Source organism: Microtus oregoni, unplaced genomic scaffold (genome assembly GCF_018167655.1).
Source record: "Microtus oregoni isolate MIOR12 unplaced genomic scaffold, Mior012 000029F_ref0000214, whole genome shotgun sequence".
NCBI lineage: Eukaryota > Metazoa > Chordata > Mammalia > Rodentia > Cricetidae > Microtus > Microtus oregoni.
In genome coordinates, this window is record NW_024543088.1 from 6,168,612 (window position 1) to 6,188,985 (window position 20,374).

A 20,374-nucleotide genomic window follows, 5' to 3' on the forward strand; every position below is an offset into this window, starting at 1 on the left:
TTCAGGCACCCTCTCCTCTGCTGCCCATGGACCTAGCTGGGGATATCCCCTTGGACACCTGGGAACCACCGCCACCCCTATGCTCCCAACTTTGCCAGGCTATCCTGTCTACTTCCAATATCCAGGAGGATAAATATATGTTTTTCTTTGGGTTCACCTTCTTATTTAGCTTCTCTAAGATCATGAACTATAGGCTCAATGTCATTTATTTATGGCTAGAATCCACTGATGACTGAGTACATACCATATTCATCTTTTTGGGTCTGGGTTATCTCACTCAGTAAAGTGTTTTCTATTTCCATCCATTTGCATGCAAAATTCAAGATGTCGTTGTTTTTTTTTTACTGCTGAGTAGAACTCTAATGTGTATATGTGCCACACCTTCTTTATTCATTCTTCCATTGAGGGGCACCTAGTTTGCTTCCAGGTTCTGGGTATTACAAATAGTGCTGCTATGAACATAGTTGAACAAATGCTTTTGTAGTATGATAGGGAATCTCTTGGGTACATTCCCAAGAGTAGAATTGTAGTAATAAGAACGGCAGGGCTGCGTCCCCAGCACCCCGGCTGCCTGGCTAGCTTATGCCCGAAATAACAACACACAAACTGTATTCATTTAATTACTGCTTGGCCCATTTCTATCTAGCCTCTTCTAGGCTAATTCTCACATATTAATTTAGCCCATTTCTAATCATCTGTGTAGCGCCCCTAGGTGCGCTTACCAGGAAGATTCTAGCCTATGTCCATCCTGGGTCGGAGCTTCATTGCGTGCGTCTGCCTGGGAGAGACGCCAGCTCCCAAGAGGAGAGCTGTGGAGTCTGAGCTCACTTCCTCTTCCTCCCAGCGTTCTGTTCTGTTTACTCCTCCCACCTATCTTCTAACCAATGAGGGCCAAGCAGTTTCTTTTTATTTAACCAATGACCTTCCTCCATCAAGAATATCTTGTTTTGTCCTTCTATGGTGATTGACAGTTTTGCTGGATATAGTAGTGTAGGCTGGCATCCATGGTCTCTTAATGTCTGCATAAATCTTGGCCATGACCATTTGGCTTTCCTTGTTTCCAATGAGAAGTCAGGTATAATTCTGATAGGTCTACATTTATATGTTACTTGGCTTTTTTCCTTTGAAGCTCTTAATATTCTTTTTTTATCTGTATATTTAGTGTTTTAATTATTATTTGGTGAGCATACTTTTTATTTGGATCTAGTCTATTTGGTGTTCTGTAAGCTTTTTTTTTTATCTTCATAGGCATATCTTTCCTTAGGTTGGGAGTGTTTTCTTCTATGATTTTGTTAAATATATTTTCTGTGCTTTGGAGTTGAACTTCTCCTTCTTCTATACCCATTATTCTTAGATTTGGCCTTTTCATGGTGCCCCATATTTTCTGGATATTTTAGGTTAAGCTCTTGTTAGATTTAATGTTTTCTTTAACTGATGAGTCTATTTCCCCTATTGTATCTTAAATACTTGAGATTCTCTCTTCCTTCTCTTGTATTCTGCTGTTCATGCTCATGTTTGTGGTTCCTGATCATTTTCTCATGATTTCTGTTTCTATAATTGCCTCAGTTTGTGTTTTCTTTATTGCCTCTATTTAATTTTTCATGTCCTGAATAGTTTCTTTCATATGTTTGATTTCTTTTTCTTGGTCTTCTTTAATTGATTTGTTGATTTCCAATTTTTTGTTTTTTCCCCCACCATTTCTTTAAGAGAATTTCCCATTTTCTCTTTTAGAGTTTCAAACATTCTCTTGAGGTCTTTTTTTTTTTGTCGTTTTCTTCTGCTTCATCCATATTTGTTTGTTCAGGTCTTACCGTTGTAGGGTCTTTAGGTTTTACTGGTGTTGTGTTGTTCTTTGCAATGTTGCATGTGTTCTTACTTTTTCTACTCATCTTTTCCTCTAATAGGTATGGTTGGTTTTGTCTGAGAGTAATCTTCTAGGTGCCAGTGAATCCAAAGCTCAGATGGTTTTTCCCCATGGTACAGTCAGTGTCACAATTCTAGTTACCCCATTGGTCACTCTGTGTTCCTGAAGGTTGTTCAGTACTCCTGTGCTTTGCTCTGTTTCCTTGGAGTTTGCTGTCTCGGGCCTACTTTGGCTTAGGTTGCCAGCTTTGCCCTGTTTCTGTAAATCCTGGTCCGCAACCCCTCCTGCAGAAGTCCCTGGCTTGGAGTTGGACCTGGAAAGGTTTCTGGCTCCCATCTACTGCCTCAGAAGTCCCAGGCTATGGTGTTCCCAGACCTGCAGAGGACCTGCTTTCTCCCTCAGAGGTCCCAGACTCATGCTTAGACCCACAGAGGTTCCACGTTCCTGCCTATTCCCTTTGATGTCCCAGACCAATGCCTGGACCCACAGAGGTCCTGGATCAACCCTACTCCCTCTGAGTACCCAGACTCATACCTGGCCCTACCAAGATCTCTGGTTCCTGCCTATTCTCTCACAGGTCCCAGATTCACTCACACCCAGACTTGCAGACATCCTAGCTCATGCCTAGATCCTGGGAGGTCCTAGACTCACACCCAGACCCACCGGGGTCCTGGCTTAGGTCTACTCCCTTGAAGGTTCCAGATTCACTTCCGAACCCTCAGTGGCTCTGGCTTACTCGCTCAGTGGTAATTCCCCTATACCTGTTCCTGTGGAGAGAGCTGACTCTGGATCTGGTCACTGGCTCAATCCTGATCTGCCAGTGTATCAGCACTGGGTTGGGTCCTGGGACTGGATTTGTGCCTGGCTTCTGCTCCCAGTGGTGCTTGTTCACTCTCTCTCCTAGGTAGCTGGTTCTGTCCCACTTGGGTTCCAGTGGAGACTGCTGACTCTGAATCAGTTTGCTGGATCAATCCTGATCTGCCAGTGTCTAGGGACTGGATTTGCTCCTGGCTTCTGCTTCCACTGGAGCTTGCATCCTCAAGCCCTCTCTAACTTAAGTAATTCCTTCAGAGCCACTCCTGTGGAATTTGTTGCCCAAGGTGGAGTTCCTTGCCTCAGGGCAAATATGGCCTCCAATATAGTCTTTGACCTGTATCTGTAAATCCTGGTTTGGATTCCCTCCAGCAGAAGTCCATGGGTTGGAGTTGGACATAGAAAGGTTTCTGGCTCCAGTCTACTGCCTCAGAGGTCCCAGGCTTGGTTGCACCCAGACTCACAGAGGACCTGCTTTCTCTGTCAGAGATCCCAGATTCAAGCTTGGACACGAAGAGGTTCCAGGTCCCTTCCTATTCCCTTTAACGTCCCAGACCAATACCCAGAATCACAGAAGTTCTGGTTCAGGCCTACTCCCACTGTAGGACCCAGACTCACACCTGGCCCCACCAAGATCTCTGGTTCCTGCCTAGTCCCTCAGAGGTGCCAGGTTCACTCATACCCAGACTGGCAGAGGTCCTGGCTCAGGCCTAGTTCCTGGGAGGTCCCAGACTCACAACCAGACCCACCGGGGTCTTGGCTTAGGTCTACTCCCTTGAAGGTCTCAGATTTACTTTCAGACCCTCAGTGGTCTCTGGCTCTGGTTCACTGGCTCAGTTGAGTATTAATTCCTATAGCCAATAATGGTTTGGTTCTCTTAAATGTTCCTTGGGAAGAAGCTCTCAGATTTCATGCCCTTATGCTGTGTGTTCTCATGATACTAGAGAATGTCTAGTGGTTGCTTGGAGACTAATTGCCAACTTAAAACCATCAAATGTTTGTGTACATGTTTTTACAGTGTATATGCATGCATTTGCCTGTGCATGAGTGCCTATGTGCGTGCAGATGCATATACATAGATACACGTGTGTACATATTGAGGTCAGAGGTTGGTGTTGGGTGTCTTGATTGATCTTCACTTTATATTTTGAAGCAAGGTCCCTTAGAAACCCATCTCTCTCTGACATCACTAGTTTATCTGGCCAGCTTCCTCCAGGGCTCCCTTGACTCTGCCTCTTGCAAGTTGAGGTACTGGAGGACTATAACCCATGACTGGCATTTACACAGATACTGGAGATCCAATCTCTAACTTTTATGATGTCTCTTCCCACTGACCATCTTCACAGTTCCCATTGTCAACTTCCCCCATACTTGTTAATTTTGGGGTAAGTATGTATGTGGCACAGCATGCATATGTAAGTCAGGGGACAGCTTGTGGGAGTCAGTTTTCTCTTTCCACCATATGAGTCCTAGGGATGAATCTCAGGTTGTCGGAGTTTTTAACAAATGCCTTTTCATTTGGAACCATCTCACCAGCCTTGATGTCAGCATTTTGAGCCTCAAGTTTGCCTTAGGTGAAATGCACAGATCTCTGGCCCATTTAATCTTGATATTCAGGACAGGATGCTCAGACTTTGTGAGCACAAGGAAGTTTGTTTCGTACCTAGTACAGATTCTGGGAAGGCACTTCTGTACTATTTGAAGTAAATCTTGAGGGGGTTTCCAGTGTCTAGGCCATCAACCTGGATGCACTAGATTAAAATTTTCCTCTTAGTATCTGGACCGTGAGCAATATTTTCTACTTTTGCTGAATATTTCTGAAGCATCAGAATAACACAGACCTACATACACATCTTTGGGGGAACTTTTCATGTACTTGGGTTCTCTGCATAACCATTGAATCTTGAAACTTTTTCCTATAGATCTAGACTCACCATTTACTATTTAGGGCAGGTTGAGGGGGTCTTGGGAATTATAATGATTTCTTTTTGGATCTTCCTGTAGGAAGTTGTGTCCAGGTTAGTGATTGCTTCTTTTAGAAGGACTCTATTTGTATGTAAGAGTATCTGCATGTGGGTTTATGCACATAAGTGCAGCACATACAGCAGCCAAAAGAGGATACAGGATTCCCTGGTGCCAGAGATACAGATGGCTGTCAGGTGTTGGGTGTGAGTTCTGTGGGCAGAACTTGGACCCTCAGCAAGATCAGCATGTGCTCTTAACTGCAGAGTCACATCTCCAGCCCTAAAGACAGGTTTTCTATTCTGTTTTGTTTTTGTGATGATGAAAATATGATCCAGGGATTTAGACATGCCAGCAAGTGATTTAACACAGACGTGGACCTATCCTGTCTATTTCAAAGGCAGCAACCTGTGAATGAGTGTGAGCAGCAAGTGTGAAAACCCGAGGCAAGATGATGGCTGTCAGTCACCTCACAACTTGACTACACAATGTGCTTTGTATTTTCCTTGAAAGATATTAAAGGCAAAACCACTGGGAAAAGGATGGCTTAAACAAGTTATCAACAATGAGCTGTCATGTGCCACATTTAAATCTAGGTGTGTCTTCAGAGACAAACCTGATTTGATACCTGGCCCATGATCAGTCCTCAGCAGACCTTCCCAAGTTCACATCCAGAGGGAAAGAGGCAAAACCAGTGCTGCCGTCTCCTCAGGTCTTCTTCCTAAAGTTTTCTGTACTTAACTACCACATTCTTTAAAAACAATTTATTATTATATTCATAATCATCATCATTATTGTGTGCGTGGTGTGTATTTGGTGCTGTGCACATGTATATATCTATGAGTGTGTGTGCAGAGACTACGGGAAGATGTCAGGCATCCTGCCCTACCATTCTGCCTGCTATTTGTATCTGACAAATTTTCTCTCTCAGAAACGGTAAACCTCGTTTCACAGGATTTGAGGGTTTGGTTCCCTGACTACAGAAGGATCGATTCATACAGAACAATAATGGAATTCATACTCTTTTCTTTCCAGGGTATATGGAAATTCGATGTTGAGTCTTATAAAAAGTATGGTAAAATATGGGGGTAAGTATTCTAGATAGTTATGTGAGTTGATTCTTTTTAGGAGGATGGACTCTACTTGTTCAATGACTATGCGAGCTGAGAATTGCAGTAATGACTTCTCTGTTGTGAAGGTGACAATGTGTGTTATAAGTGCCATGGTTCACAGGTCTGATTATCTTGAGAACATTGTATGCTATGGAGTTTGGACAGAATTTGAGGCTCCATGGCCTCTGAACTTCGTGTGTGTGCGTGTTTAATTTATTGAGACAGGATTTCTGTGTAACAAGTCCTGGCTGTTCTGCAAGTCATTTCATAGACCAGATTGGACTCAAAGTAACAGAGATCTACCTGCCTTTGCTTCTAAGTCATGGCTGGGATTAAAGACATGGGCCACAACACCTGGCAGAATCTTGTATTTTATCCAGTACCAGTATCTTGTTTTTTTCTCTTCTGAAACTTCCTTTTCATTATATCAAAAGGACTGTTTTATGTCCCTCTAGTCTGTTCTGATAAATGTGTGATATTGCTGGTATTGGTGGAGCATGCTGGGAGGATTTGCTGAAGAAGGTAGAGGAAGGAAGATCACGAGTTAGGGGCCAGTCTGGGTTACACAAGGGTGTGATACCTTCTCTTTGCCACATTCACTCATTTCCCTATAGAAGTGCTTACTCCTTACTCACTGTTGACTTTAGCATGTCCATTGATAACAGGGATGGAAAGACATAGCTACCCACTTGTTCAATTTTTTATACTTATTATTAAAAAATTCATTTGCAAATGTTGATATTTTTATTGTTTATATTTAATTTTTCCTTCTTGGGGGAGACATGTAGCATGGTGCACATATGTAGGTCAGAGGAAACTTATGGTAGTTGGTTTTCTACTTCCAGCATGTTGAACTAAGATTACAAGGCATAGTATAAGTGCTTTTTTCTGCTGAACCATCTTATCAGACACTGCCAAGATTTTGTTTTTCAGAGACAGGGTTTCTGTGTGTAACAGCCCTGGCTATTTTGACACAAGCTCTACAAGACCAGGGTGGCCTCGAACTCACAGAGATCCACTTGCCTCTGCCTCCTGAGTTCTGGAATTAAAAGTGTATGCATCGCTACCTCCTGCCAGGATTTTGATAAAAGTGCATAGCCCTATGTCCTATCTTATTGAACTTACTTTGGAGATCCAATGTATTTAAAACACAAAGTGATCTTCCTTGGGTCAGTGTCCTTAATGGTTCTGTAAAGTGGCTGAGCCAGTAGCAGGAACTGTTCCCTATTGCTGATGCTGGAGTTTGGTTAGAACTTTGGAGTAGGTATCATCATTATGTTATGAGACAGAAACAAGTGGGAGGAGGCTCTGGCTCTTCTTGCCTCTTCATCTCTTCTCATCTATTCTTAACACAGGGATCTGCTGAGATGAACACCCCATAAAGACCATGTCATTCAGTGCCAACATTAGATTTGCTGTCTGTCCAATGACCCTGTGTGACTGTCTCCTTGCAATATTATTGCTTGTCAACACTTGATAGTGTTTTTTAAACTTTTCACTGACCTAATATCTTTTTTATTTATTCATTTATTGCTTTTATAAAAAGTGAATCTCTATATGTAGCCCTCGCTGTTCTGTCACTCATTATGTAGACCAGGCTTGTCTTGAACTCAGAAATTCACCTCCTTCTGCCTTCCAACTGCAATGATTAAGGGTGTGTCATATTTGGACCCAATATAGTTTTTATATGTAATATTTCTCTTACATTTTTATTAGTTTTGTGTGTGCCAATGAATTTAACTGGACTGACTTACAGAGCCATGAGTGAGTGAGAGGCTATTTAGAAGCACGTGAACAACTTACCAGTGGTCCACCAGTGACCTAGACTTCTTGCCTTCCCACAGCAACTATTTTTTTTTTGATTTTTTATTATACTTGTTCATTTATCACAGGCGGACATATGTCCCATGGAGCACATGTAAAGCTCAGAGGACAACTTGTGGCACTCAGTTCTCTCACTCCACCTTATAGATCCCAGGGATTGTACTGGTGTTGATCGGGCCATTTTCATTTCCCACCCCAGGAGCTAGCTGTGTGGAAGTCCTCAGAGGTGCAGGACCTTGAACTTCCTGCAGTTATGTTGACAACCACAGGGGTTGCAGAGGTAGTCCTAGCTGCAGGGAATTTCAGAATATGGAAGATAGTACTGCAGCTCTTCTCTCCTCCTCCTGGCTCTAATGTTTTTTCTGCCCTCATTTCTGTGTTATCTAAGTCTTTGAGAAGTTGGAAAGGAGCCTCATTTAAATTCTGTACTTTCATTTGTTTTAAAGCTCAATGTATCAAAACCAGGGCATGGTGCACTCTAGGCAATACTTCTACCACTGAGCTGTATCACAGGCCCAGATACTGAAATATTTTATTATTTTCAAGATTAATTTTTTATTTCAAGTTTTAATGTAAAGGATTTGTTTCTAGTTTAAAATATTTTATATTATATTTAATGTTCTGTTTTAAGGATTTAATTATGAATTTTAGTTGAATATTTTATTGTTAAACATGTTTCTATTGCTTTTATTATATATGTGTGTGTGTTTGTGTGCATGTGTGTGTGTGTGTGTGTGTGTGTGTGTGTGCACATGATTGCTGATTATCATGAAGGCCAGAGGAATTATCAGCCTGGAGCTGGAATTACAGGTGGGTGTGAGCCAACCAACATGAGTCCGCCTGCCAAACTCAGGTCCTTTGCAAAAACAATATGTGCTCTTAATTGAGGTTCCACCTCTCCAGGCCCTTGCCATATTTAAATGGGCAAAATCATAGAAAATGGTATAGGCAACTCTCATATATTCACATGTAGACTTAAAAATTCTACTTGTGATTTCTAATTATGATGTCTTTCAGAAATGTTTTCTCTTTAAGTGACTCATTTTGTCTTGAATGACATACCTGTTATTTTACAAAGCTTCCACTGTATCCATGATCAGACTCTTATGTTAAACTAGAATCTCATTTGAGAACATGTATAACTATAACCAGTGAGGGTCATGTAATGTGAGAATCAATGTCTAGATTTGGGGCTACCACTCAGAACCTGGCTTGGGTTAATGTAGACAGATGTTTCTGTCCCACCTGATCCTGCAGCTGTTCAGGCCCAAAGAAACACATGGAGGCTCATATTATTTATGAACTGTTTGGCCTATTAGCTCAGGCTTATTATTAATTAGCTCTTACAGCTTAAATTACCTCATAATTCTTGTCTATATTTAGCCACGTGTCTTGGTACCTTTTCTTTGTAAGGCATTCTCATCTTGCTTCCCCTGCATCTGATTTGTGATTGATTCTCTACCTTTCATCTTCCCAGAATTCTCCTACTCTGGTTGTCCCAGCTTTGCTTTCTGCCTGGCTACTGGCCAATCAGCATTTTATTAAACCAATATGAGTAACCAATCTTTACAGTACAAGATCCTTATTTCACAGCATTAAAAAGCCTTGGGCAAATGGTTTTTTATTGTGTGTGAATTTGTATCCCAAATATTGGGTGCCAAATGTGGTATGAATGATAAAAATCCAGAGATAGATATTGGGCTTTAATCTGAAGATCAGAAAAGCAAAGTAGCCAAGCCACTAAAGAGCTCTTAACTCTATGAAATCCTCAGACTGAAAGAGAGCAAATTCTTGTCTCATACCAGTTTATATTCTTCTCTAAGACTGGGATTAAAAGTGTGAAACACTACCACCTGGATCTCTTTCTGCATTGATCTTGTGTAGCCCAGTGTGGCCTTGAACTCACAGAGATCGATCTGCCTCTGTCTCCCAAATCCTGGGATTAACGGTGTGTTACACCACCACCTTACCTCTAGTAGATTAGTTTTATCTTCTGGCCTTCAGTCAAGCATTTTTATAAAACATAAATAAAATATCACTATAGATTAATTAGTTGTTTTCCCCATACAGGTTGTTTGATGGTCCAACACCCATGTTTATTATCACAGACCCAGACATGATCAAGAATGTACTTGTAAAGGAATTCTATACTGTCTTCACAAACCGACGGGTAAGTAACTTCCTTTTTTAATAAAAAAAAAATGAAAGATTCATTTTTTGCTCTGTTTATTGATATGTTTGTGTTGTGTCCATATGGCTGAATGCCATAAGTGTATAGGTTCCTGTGGAGGCCAGAAGAGAATATGAGTTGATCCTTTTTATCTGCTGTTTCAAGCACTTGTGAGTAACCTAATATGGGTGCTGGGAACTGAACCTGGTTCCCCCAAAAGAGCAGCAAGCACCTTTAACAACTGTGCCATCACCCAAGCTACCCCCTTTAATAATGCAAACCTTTATATTTTACTTATTGAATTTTTGGAGACAGTTTTTCTCTGTGTAGACCCAACTTTCCTGAAACCCATTCTGTAAACAAAGATTGCCCTAACTCAGTGATCTGCCTGCCTCTGCTTTCCAAGTGCTGTAATTTAAAGGCATGTGCCAGTGCTGTCTAGTGAGACTGTGTTGTGGAACTTTTTTTGTCTCTTTCAAGACAGGGTTTCTAATATAAACTTGACTATCCTGGAATTTATTTTGTAGACCAGGCTGGCCTCAAACTCACAGAGATCTGCCTTCTTCTGTCTCCTGAGTTATAGTATAAAGGTATACAACACCATGACCTGGCTACTTCTTTAATTGAATGAAAGAAATAAATATATATTCCCAATGGTCTCCATAATAATATGCAAGCAGGATATAAGTAGTCATTTCGCTAGTGAGGAATGTAAATGTACTAAATTATTGTGATCCAGTTGTAGATGGACACTGTTGTCATCTAAATTGTGTTTACCCTTTTTGTTTCATGGGTCTTTTCTTATGTCTCTGTGGATCAGTACAGTTTATCACAGATCTAGATTTGTGTGGTGACAAACACTCAAAAAAGAGAGCTGCTTCTTTACCTGCATTTCCCTCTTAGTAATCCATTAGCTTCCATGCACAGCCTGCCTTCCTCTCTTCACCTTGTATATCCATTTCTCTTCTCAGTGGACGGTGTTGTCAGGGTCAAATCTGATGATTATTAACCTGGCCCTTCTGTGTGGATCTTCTTGTGTACAAATTATATCTTTTTGAGATTAGCTCTCAAATCTAAAGCTTTATTTATGTTAATTTAATGTGAGATATGATACTTAGTTCAATGTTCTCTCTCTCACCCCCCTCTCTCTTTTAAACCATAACCATCCCACTGTTCTATCTGGGGAAATCTATTAGCTCTCTCTATGCCATAGGTCCTAGAGATTGAACTCAGGTTGTTGGGCTTAGCAACAAGCACATTTACCTACTGAGCCATCTCTTAAATCCTCATTCAGCCTTTGATCATCTGGTGAAGTTGGCTGAAGGGCTAGTTTTCAGCTGCCCTTCATCAAGGGAAGCCATTTTCATTTCTTTCTAATGTGACAAATATTTTACTATAAGGGTAGTTGGGAGACTTCACGTTGTATAAATTGTGGAAGATAGAAGGAAGTTCCCACCAGAAAAATGGAATTATGTTTATTCTTTTATCACTGCATAAAGAATTAAGGAAAAAAATTTATGGAACTATTTCTAAATAACAAACAACCCCAAACCAAACAAACCAGATTCAGAGAGATGACTTAGTGGCTGAAAGTTCTGAAAGAGGATGAGGAGTTGGTTGTCTTCATCTATATCCACGGGCTCATAAGTACCTGTAACTCCTGCTGCAGGAGCTCCAACTTGCTTTTTCAGCCTCTGAATACACTGCACACACATGTGTATATATTCATACACACATATAGAGAGCCATGTATAAAATATTAAAATACATCTTGAAAACTCAAACACCAAATCCTTTAAGTGTCTCAGACTAAGGGGATGGCTCAGTGGGTAAAAACCAGAGTTTGGATTTTGACATCACATATAACCTGGACATAACTTTCAGAGCTGTGTTTGGAAATAGATAGGCCCTAGGGGCTTGCTACCAATCTACTCTAGCCAAGCTAGAACATTCTAGATTCATTGAAAGACTCTGGCTCAAAAAGTTACTAGAGAGTTATAGAGGAACATGCCAGACCTCTGGTCTCCAAATGGGCATGCACACTGCACTCTAACCTACACACACACACACACACACACACACACACACACACACACACACACAGCGAGAGAGAGAGAGAGAGATAGACACACACACAGAGATAGACACACAAACACACACACTGATACACACAAACACACACATACCATATCAAAAAACCCATTTAAATACTGTGCAAGTGAAATTGTCTGATGCACAGTTAACTTACTATCCTATCACCAAGCCATTTGCCATCTGCATAGCTCTGGAGAATCTACTAAAATTCTTGTTCCCATCTTTACTGCCACCTTTGAAAACAATTTTCCAACCACAGAGAGATTTATGTTTAGAAGAATCATGTAATATAAAGGTTTGAAATATCAACAGGAAGTAGCCCAGTGATCACCTGATTTCTTACAGGATGTGAGTAAATTCTGACTATTTTTTCATCTAGCGTAAGGCTTGATCTATAGCAAACAGTCAGTAACTAGTTGTTATACAACAATATCCATTTAGTACTTTTGAAACCATGGAGAATTCTTGTCTTACAAAGAGCAATTATTTGTATTTTTTTGGACTCTAGGTTATAGGACCAGTGGGAATGATGAGTAAGGCCATCGCCCTATCTAGGGATGAGGAGTGGAAGAGACTTCGAGCCTTGCTGTCTCCCACCTTCACCAGTGGAAAACTCAAAGAGGTGACTAAAAGGACTGTTAGTTGAAATGTTTGTGTGACTTGAGTCTCCACACGTAACAACCGTGGATGCCTCTGTGTTTTGTGCTTAAATGTTCCCCATCATTGAAGAATATGGAGATATTTTAGTAAAATACTTGAGAAGAGAGGCAGAGAAAGGCAAGCCTTTCAACATGAAAGAGTGAGTAGTTCACATGTACAGCCGCTCATTCTTTCCTTTTAGACACAGGGTGACAAATGTACATTTGAGAAAGAAACATGAGAGTGCCCAGCTCACAAAAATAGGGGTTGGGTAGGAGGGGAAGGTACTTGGTCAATGCTGAGATGAGGTGATTTACCCTGTCTTGGCCAAGGATCTGAATATTTCAGGCTTCTTGCTGCATGTGTTAAATCCCATGTCTCTCTCTCCTCAGAGTGTTTGGGGCCTACAGCATGGATGTGATCACACGCACAGCAATTGGTGTGAGCGTCGATTCCCTCAACAACCCAAAGGACCCTTTTACAGAAAAGACTAAGAAGTTCCTAAAAATAGATTTTTTTGAGCCGTTATTCTTGTCAATAAGTACGTATGATGGTTCTTCTGCCTTTTGACCCACTGATCTTGTGTGTGGCCATGTTTGTCAGTTCTGCCGTCTCTTCCCCACTCTTCATAACTAACAGCTCTATTGGAATACAATTTACCTTCTTAAAGGCACAATCCAACATTTTGTAGTGGTTTAAAAAACATGTATTCCATTACTCTTGTTTTAGAACTTCAGTTTTCTTTTAGACAGGGTCTCACTCTGTTGCTATAGCTTGTCTGAATGTTGCTGTATAGACTAGGCTGGTCTTGAATGCATAATGATGCCCTGTCTGGCTTAGTTTTAGAATTCTTTTATTTATCCTTTGACAATATAACATAGGTATACAATCTATCTTCATTATACTCTCCCCTCATTCTCACCTCCCAATTCCCGCAGACAACACAACACATCTTTCTCAGAGTTTATTTCCCATTTTTTTGGTCACCTAGTGAGTCCAATCAATACTGCCTGTTAGGATGCTGACAAATATTATTGGCATGATCTCATGGGTGATCAGTTCAAGATTGTTCATGCCATGTCTTGGATATGGCATTTCACACCATCCCTCTATGGCCCTTACATTATTCCCACACCTTCCTTCATGATGTTCTTTGAGCCTGGACTGGTGGGAGTGTTGATACAGATGCTCCATATAGGGCTCAGCACTCAACAGTCATTTATTCACAGCCTGTTGATCACTTAGGACTCTGCACTGACTGATGATCTACATGGCCGGTTACCAATGTCAACTGCAGAGGACTCTGTTCTAGTCATGCTGTACGTTTGCCCCATCGTCCTTCAAGCAGCCTTGACCTGAGCAACCACCAATTCACTTTCTCTATATTTACATTTTCTGTGTATTTCACATCAGTGGGATCATAGACTATTTCGTTTCTGTGGCAGTCTTTGTTATTTAGCACCCCTCACATTTAAGCAAAAGTCACTGTCTCCTGTGTTTATTAATAAGTAGTATTTAATATCTGTTGTGATGGAAAGTGATGTTGGTATTCCCTATTTGCCATGAAATTGGTTGCTATGACCATTTGCTTACAAGGTTCTGTTTGAATATGTGTTTTTTTGTTTTTTTTAATTTTATTGAATTTTATTGAGGTCTACATTTTTCTTTTCTCTCCTCCCTGCCTCTCCCCTCCCACCCAACCCTCTGCCAAAAACCCTTACTCTCAATTTTCTGAGGAGACCTTGTCTTTTTCTACTACCCATGTAGATTAGATCTATTTATGTCTCTCTTAGAATCCCCATTGTTATCTAGGTTCTCTGGGATTGTGATTTGTGGGCTGGTTTTCTTTGCTTTATGTTTAAAAACCACCTATGAGTGAGTAGATATGATAATTGTATTTCTGGGTCTGGGTTATCTCACTCAATATAATGTGTTCTAGCACCATCCATTTGCTTGTAAAATTCAAGGTGTTGTTTTTTTTCTGCTGTGTAGTACTGCATTGTGTAAATGAACTACATTTTCCTTGTCCATTTTTTGGTCAAAGGACATTTAGGTTGTTTACAGGTTCTGACTATGATAAGCAAAGCTGCTATGAACATAGTTGAGCACATATCCTTGTGGCATGGTTAAGTATCCTTTTGATATATACCCCAAAGTGGTATTTCTGGATTTTGAGGAATGTTATTTCCTTTTTTTTTTTTTTGAGAAATTGCCACACTGAAATCCAAAGGGGCTGTACCAGCTTGCATTCCCATCAGCAATGCAGAAGTATTCCCTTTTCCTCACAACCTCTTCAGCATAAGTTGTAATCAGTGTTTTTGATCTTGGCCATTCTTACAGGTGTAAGATGCAATCTCAGAGTTGTTTTGATTTGCATTCCTCTGATTATTAAGGATGTTGAATATTTCTTTCAGCCATTTTAGATTCATCTGTGGAGGGTTCTTTGTTTAGGTCTGTATTTCATTTTTTATTGGATTATTTGTTCTTTTGATGACCAATTTCTTGAGTTCTTTGTGTATTTTGTATATCAGAACTCTGTCTGATTTGGAGTTAGTGAAGATCTTTTCCCATTCTGTAAGCTGTGGTTTTGTCTTATTGACCATGTCCTTTGCTTTACAGAAGCTTTTCAGTTTCAGGAGGTCCCATTTATAAGTTGTTTTTCTCAGTGTCTGTGCTGCTGGGGTTATATTTAGAAAGTAGTCCCCTGTGCCAGTGTGTTCAAGTGCACTTCCCACTTTCTCTTCTATAAGTGTGGCTGGCTTTATGTTGAAGTTTTTGATCCATTTGGACCTAAGTTTTGTGCATGGTTATAGATATGGGTCTACATATTGATATCTAGTTATGCCAGCACCACTTAAAAAACATAATTTCTTTTTTCCATTTGGTATTTTTTGCTTCTTTGTCAAACATCAGGTGTTCGAAGGTGTGTAGTTTAATATCTGGGTCTTTTTTTCTTTTGGTTCTATTGGTCTTCCTGTTTTTATGCCAATAGAAGGCTGTTTTCAGTACTGTAGCTCTGTAATATTTATGTTTTGGGGGTATACCTTCAGAATCACTTTGCTGAGTCACAAAGTAATCCCACGTTTAACACCTTAAACTACTGAGCATATGTTTTTCCACAGTAGTTGTAGCATTTTCTATGCCTTCTAGAAATGTAGGAGAGTTCCAGTTTCTCCATGATCCACTCAACACTTGGCTCTCCCAGACTTTGATCATTGCCACTTAGTGAATGTCCTGTATGCTTGACCTGTGGTTTTAATGAGCTTTTCCCCAGTCCCATTTCAATTTAAAAAAAAAAAGTTGATGTGTTTTTTTTTTCAACTTTTAGGTGATGTCTTTTACATTGCTGAATTGCTTTGACATTTTAAAAGGATTTATATATTTTTATGTTATGTATATGGTGTTTTGCTTGCGTAAATGTGTACCACATGCATGAAGTTCTTGCTGAGGCCACAAAAGAGCGTTGAATTCCATGTAACTGGAATGGCACATGGTTGAGAGCAGCCACGTGGGTTCTGGGAATCAAACCTGGGTCATTTGTAGAGCATCAGTGCTACCTTTGGAGCCATCTCTTCAGACCCTGTAGTATTTTTTGGGTACCATTACCAGTGGTATTTCATTTAGGGTTTAATACTTTCTCTGTCAGTTACATTTCTATCCACATCTCATGTGACCTTTTGCCTACATTCCACCTTTCCTCAACATCTAATATCACCCTTTTCTGGTCTCCTTTTGAGTATTATTCCGTATCCACTTACACCTGTTCACATATTTACATTTATTCATTATAGGCTAGACTCTGGAAGTGAGGGAGATAATGTGATTTTCCTCTCTTTCTGAGTTTGGGTCACCTTTTTTTGAACTTGGCTTTAGAGAGGTGCTGGGTACCAAATTCAGGTCTTGTGCTTGCACAAGAAGTATTTTATCACCATTCTTCTCTCCATCCCTGGAGTTAGTTATTTTAAAATTTTATTTTATAATGTTAAGTTTGATTATTTGAGATTTAAAATTTTAAGGCTGTAAGCCTCTCTGCACAATCTTGGGGTATCTTCATTTCATACTCTTTCAAGACATTTCAGTTTCTTTGCTTTATGGAGGAGATTCTAGAATCTCCTGCATGCTAGGCATGTACTCTATAATGAAATTGTATCTCAGGAAATTTTCCAGTCACCTCCTGGAGTTCTTTGACATATTTTTTTATTTAATAAGAATGTATTGATTAATTTGTAAACACCTCTGACTTTCCTCAGATCCTTTCTGGTGCTAGTTTAAGCAAAACTGTATCATGTCAGTTGAGAAACAAATGCTATCTGGGCTTTTCTTTCTTTATTACTTATTTATTAGATAACAAGAAATTTATTTATTTACTTATTTGTGTGTGTGTGTGTGTGTGTAGTTAAACTTTTCTTTGACTTGCCACCTCACAAATAATGACATGGAGACTTAGTGTTAATTATGAAAACTTGGTGGTAGTGTAGATTTTTCCCATCTTTTACTACTTAAATTAACCGGTTTTTTAATCTATGTTCTGTCTTGTGGGTTGGTTACCTCTCCTTTGTATTCCACATCTGACTTCTTCAGTGTTTCCCTGGCATCTCTCTTCCTTACTTCTTCTTGGAGTTCCTCTCTTTCCCAAGAAGCCTTGCCTGTTCAATTCTGCCTAACTACTGGACATTTAATTCTTTATTAAACCAACCATAATGACATCTTCACACAGTATATACAAATATCCCACATTTTCTCTCTGTCTCTGTCTCCCTCTCTCTATCTTCTCCTTCTCCCCGTGTGTGTGTGTGTGTGTGTGTGTGTGTGTGTGTGTGTGTTTGTGTGTGTGTGTGCATGTGACTGTCTTGGTATTTGTGTGACATGTAGAGATTAGAGGTCAATTACAGTAGTTGGTTGGTTTTCTCCTTCCACAGTACGAGATGCAGGGATCAAATTAAGGCTGTTTGGCTTTTCTGCAGGACTCTTTAGCTGTTGAATCAAGTCACTGGCCCCTGTCTGTATTTTGGATCCACACAAACTTCAGGAGCAGAGTTTAAACCAAGAGTCAGATTTATTCCTATGGCTACTCCCGAGTACAGAAGGAGCATTATGGTGGTGACCTAGTGTGAGAAAAGTCACAGAGAGAATGGTTTGCTTGAGACACTGGTTACTTATTCTTGGGATTGCTTCATGATTTCTCTAAAGGAAACTTGCATTTCCAGTAAAACTTTATCTTTCTTTTCCAGTTCTCTTTCCATTCCTCATCCCAATATATGAGATGTTAAATGTCTCCATGTTTCCAAAAGATTCAATAGCATTTTTCAAAAAATTTGTGAGCAGAATGACAGAAAATCACCTGGATTCTAAACAGAAGGTAAAAAGTGGTTGTCTCATGAGAGGTACAGGAATTGTTAATGGGTTGGACTGTGAACATGTGAGTTATGTGTTTCCCTTCTTCTGTCATTAAAGTTAGACCGAGAAGACCAGATTTAGAAAGATAGAAAGAACATTTATATTTCTGGAGGATGAGGAGTTTTGAAAACTGATTGAGAATAATCCAGAAATTACCCCTTAGCAATAGAAATGAAAACAAGAGAGCCCTACATAAGGATTGAAATTAAAAATAAAGCAAAGCACAAGACCCATGTAAGATCAACATCGCCAAATCTCCACCTTAGATGAGAGAGGAACTTTCAAAGTCCGACCTCTAATTGAGAAACTATTGGCTTTTGATGACTTCAGAGGGTGGGTGTGGCCTGCGTAGGTTTTTCATACAGTCAATCATATATTGACAGCACCAGTTGGACTCAATGGGTTATAAAAAGAAAAGTTCATGATGTTTGCATGGGGAAATGTTATAAGGGTATAATAGGAATTGAACGGAGGAAATGATGGGATACATAAGGCCATATTTTATTGTATACTTCAATGAAATTCTCTAATAATGGAGAAAAATAATTAAAAGGAGAATCCTATTTTCATCTTCTTCAAAAACTTTGATTTCAGAGAATCAAAGTTATTGTTTAAAATTGTATCCTTTGTAATTTATTGTAAGAGTGGTTGATAGGTCAGTTGGATTGCTTCCTTGTTTAGCCACTGGTGCTTTTGTTCTATGATCACTTGAGCAACCCCAGTCACATTTGTAAATTTAAGTGAGCTACATTAGCACGAAGGAAGTTAAGCTTCTGCACTCCTGATCCAACTCTGACTTCTGACCTCACCATTGACCTTCTCTTTTTGCAACTTCTCTTTTGTTTCCAGCACCGAGTGGATTTTCTTTAGCTGATGATGAACACTCAAAATAATTCCGAAGACAAAGAGTCTCATAAAGGTAACCAAGGACTACTTGGTCTATGGACAAGGAAGCAGGGATTGAGCAGGTCACTCAAAAAATGATATGAAAGGTTTTTTAGCAGAAGAATACCTCTGTCAGGTTACTAAAAGAAGGACATGGATACTATTTCCATGGAATTTTCTAGAAGCACGTGGGCACAAGTTCATTCCAAACATGAAGGGTAGCCATGATGGGAGTCCTCATTGGTCTCTATATATTACTTAGGTCTTCACAGGTGATGTTTTTGTCTTTCCCTCAAAGACAGAGTAGGAACTGACTAGGAACTCTGCCTAGATAACTGTGTCTACATCCAGTAGGAAGACATGTACAGAAATAGTGCCAATGCTTTCTGGGAGTCCCTGGTGTACAAGTACTCTATACTAATCTATAGTGAAGATTTACTTTTCTTTATGTGTTGGATAAGTGGTATCTGGGAAAAGTTTCTTTGTATAAGCACATTGCTTCTCTTCATTATTTTACAGACTTAAAAGCAATTATAGAATTTTACCTTTTCAGATGGCAAATGAATGTGTGTGCATTCACATACCTCTAGGTGTGTGAATAGCTATCAGAAGAAGGCATCAAGTGTCTTGCTCAATCACTCTCTGCCTTATTTCTTCAAGACAGGGTCTATTATTAAACCTGGAGCTAGTCTGGCAGTCAGCAGGTCCCAGTGATCCATGGATTTGAAGTAACAGGAGGCATGTGTTACCACACTTGGCTTTTTACATGGGGACTGAGGATTCAAATTCAGGTTCTCATGCTTGTGCAACAAGAGCTCTTACCCATTGATCCATCTCTCGAGCCTCTCTTCTAGGTTTACGTTTTAATTAAAACCATTATTTTTTTGTCATGGTTGCAAAATAGTGGTATCCCAATTCCAGGTTTAATTCTCCATGTGTGCATCAAAGGCTAGTATAAAGGGAATCTTTCTTTCTTACATATCTTATTATTTCTAGTGCACACAATTGCTTATATATAGCAATATGATCTTCTAGAATCCCAAGTTTGCTTTCTAAAGTCATCATGTGTTTCATGTTTAAATTTTCTCTAGACTGTGCACTTGAAACCCTTTCATGTGTTCAATTAACTCCACATTCTTCTATAGCTCCTTCTCCTTTTGAGACCAGGTCTTAGGTAGCCCAGGCTGACATCACAGTCATGGTATGCCTGAGAATGACCTCTTAACTTTTATGCTACCATGCCTAGTTTATACAGTGCTGGAGATGGAGCACATGGCTTCATACATGCTGGGCAAACTCTCCACCTACTCCTCAGCCCTTATGTGGTATAGGAGATCCTTCTGTCTATGTGTTGCTTTCATTGGTTGATTAAAGAAAGTTCCTTGGCCTTTTGATAGGGCAGAACTTAGGTAGGCAGGGAAGACAGAAATGAATTCTGGGAGAAAGAAAGCAGAGTCAGAGAGAGGGATGCCATGGAGCCATGCTGTATCTTTCCCAGTAGGCCATGACCTTGTGATGAAATACAGATTAATATAAGTGGGTTAAATCAAGATGTGAGAGTTAGTTAATAAGAGGCAGTAAATTAATTAATACAGTTTCTGTTTGGTTATTTCA

The 20,374-nt window shown here is 39.9% G+C and overlaps 1 pseudogene; it reads left to right on the forward strand.

Annotated features, from left to right (window-relative positions):
* The window catches only part of LOC121464640, a 267,159-nt pseudogene that overhangs the window by 241,792 nt on the left and 4,993 nt on the right, over positions 1-20,374 (forward strand).